At 40.2% G+C, this 2,500-nt stretch overlaps 1 protein-coding gene across 1 annotated transcript in view; it reads right to left on the reverse strand.

Annotated features, from left to right (window-relative positions):
• LOC143027923 (lachesin-like) overlaps window positions 1–2,500 on the reverse strand; it is a 653,337-nt gene that overhangs the window by 206,017 nt on the left and 444,820 nt on the right. The gene's annotated exons all lie outside the window — the stretch shown is intronic.

Consider the following 2,500-nt stretch of genomic DNA (forward strand, 5'->3'; position numbering starts at 1 on the left):
CTTCTCTCTCTCTTCCTCTTTCTCTCTCTCTCTCTCTCTCCTTCTCTCTCTCTTCCTCTTTCTCTCTCTTTCTATCTTTCTCTTTCTCTCCCTCTCTCTCTCTCTCTCCCTGTCTCTCCTTTTTCACCGTATTAATTTATTTTAAAACTCCAATTGCTTTATTTTACTTTTTGGTTGGTTTGAAGTTTCTTTGCTTGATTTAATTGGCATTCCAACTCCCTGATCTTTGACTTCTGAGCCAAATGCCTTTTCCCTCAACTTTTTAATATTTCCGCCCACCTCTGTCTTCCTGAGCTAAATTTGTTTCTTTTAACTTCTTTAATTAAGTCATTACTTTTTTGATGTCTTGCGCAACTACTGTAGTAGTTTCAGACGCTTTTTTTCTTCCTAAGTTTTGTGGCTGTTCTAGATCGTATATGAAGACATACTTCTTGGCGGTGGTACGCAGGTTCGAATATTTTCAAGACCACAAGGGCTATGCCGAATAAAGGATGGAAATCTCTCTAGGATCATCTCTATCGAACAGATCTTGTGCGAAAGATAAGACAAAGATCTGCTCACGCGGGGGACCCACGCTTATCTGGAACGTCACTGATAGAGAGATGGAAATTTTATCATCAATGTATTTGTCACAACAAAGGAGTGGACCATGGGGGGGGGCATTGGAGAACCTTGTAAATGTATAGGACTTTACCAAGTGTTTTGGATAAGGTGGTATCGAAGATATATCGCGTCAGAAACGGTGTTAATAAGGTTATATCATACTCTGATTATGGCAGTCCGTCGATGATCGACGACGACAGTGATCCGGTAAAGTGTGATGTGATGAGTGAGGCTGGGTGGTGATGCGGTGATTATACCACCATAATTTCTCACCTAAAATTAAATAATATACACAATGTTGTAAAGTGTGTTCCTACATAAGGGTCCTGCTTCGTGTTTGTTTGTTTGTTTGTGTGTGTGTGTGTGTGTTTGTGTGTGTGTGTGTGTATGTGCATGCGTGCGCGTGTGTATGTATATTTGTGGACGCGAGTGCATATGTACAACCGTTCGCGCGTGCGCACGTGTGTATGTATGCTCGTATAACTGCATGTTATGAATAAGCCCGCAGAGTTACACATACACATGTGCACAATCTACATTTACCCACGTGTATGCACAGCACACCAGTACAGTACATTCACAAAAAAAAAAAAGTGTACATTTTTCCCATACAAAAAAAATATATATATATTTTTGCAGGATTCAGCGGGGACACTAATTTAACATTTTCTTCACTGTGAAAAAAAAAATTCTTCTGCTCGAGTCATCTTTTCCACCTCATTACGCTCTTGGCTCTTTCAGACCGCGAGTACCCACATACCAAGACGCCTCGAGGGCTCCGACAGCATTTTTTTCACATTTTCTTCTTTATTCTCTCAGGAACTGAGGCACGGAATTACGTGCTAGAGTTTTAGGTTATATCTATATCTATATATCTATATTTGTATCTGTATCTATATCTATATCGATATCTATATTTATATCTGTATCTGTATCTACATCTATATCTGTATCTTTATCTATATATCTATATCTATATGTACATCTATATATCTATATCTACATCTATATCCATATATGTATATATATAGTATGTACATCCACATATCTATGAATGAACACATAAGTATTTCTACATCTACGTATACGTTTATGTGCATGTATACTTTATCCATGTCCACAGGATTGACTGCACATATAAAAACTGAGGTTATTCTAGAATATTTTATATACTACACACTGACCTTGCTTATCTATTCATTCATTCATCTATTCATTCATTCATCTATTCGTTTATTTATTTATTCATTATTTCATTTATCTATTTGTTTATTTATATAAAACTGATCAAAGGTGTTGGGATCTTTATCGACAGCTATTACCCTCCTGGATGAGAGTTTACATAATATATATCGCCCGATGCTGTGATCTTGCGAGCACACACACGCACACACACACATACACACACACACATACACACATACACACACACACACACACACACACGCACACACACACACACACACATGCACACGCGCACGCATACACCAGAGTTGGAGTGCCGACTCGCAATGCAGCGATGCTGATTATTTCAGCCCTTGGTGGAATTTGAACTCGAATCGCTGAATTAGTGGTTGAGAATGGTACCACTGCACCGTCGAGCTGTGTGTACGTGTGTGTGTGTGTGTGTGTGTGTGTGTGTATTCACTTGGTCTTTGGATCACGTGTTGGACTCGTGATCGACAGCTATTTCCCTCCTGGAAGAGAGCTCAGAGCTCGTAGGTCCGATCTATGGGTAATGCTATGACCTTGCACACACACACACCCCCAACTCCCCGCCCACGAGAGTCAGAGTACGACCCGAGGCACAGCGATACCGAAATAATTTCGGCCCTGGGCAGGATTCGAACTGGTTACTGGGAGCACTTCTACTTCCCAGTTCAGCGCTCTACCAACT

The sequence above is a fragment of the Oratosquilla oratoria genome, chromosome 9 (genome assembly GCF_046742065.1).
Source record: "Oratosquilla oratoria isolate Oo_2021 chromosome 9, ASM4674206v1, whole genome shotgun sequence".
NCBI classification, from domain to species: Eukaryota; Metazoa; Arthropoda; class Malacostraca; order Stomatopoda; family Squillidae; genus Oratosquilla; species Oratosquilla oratoria.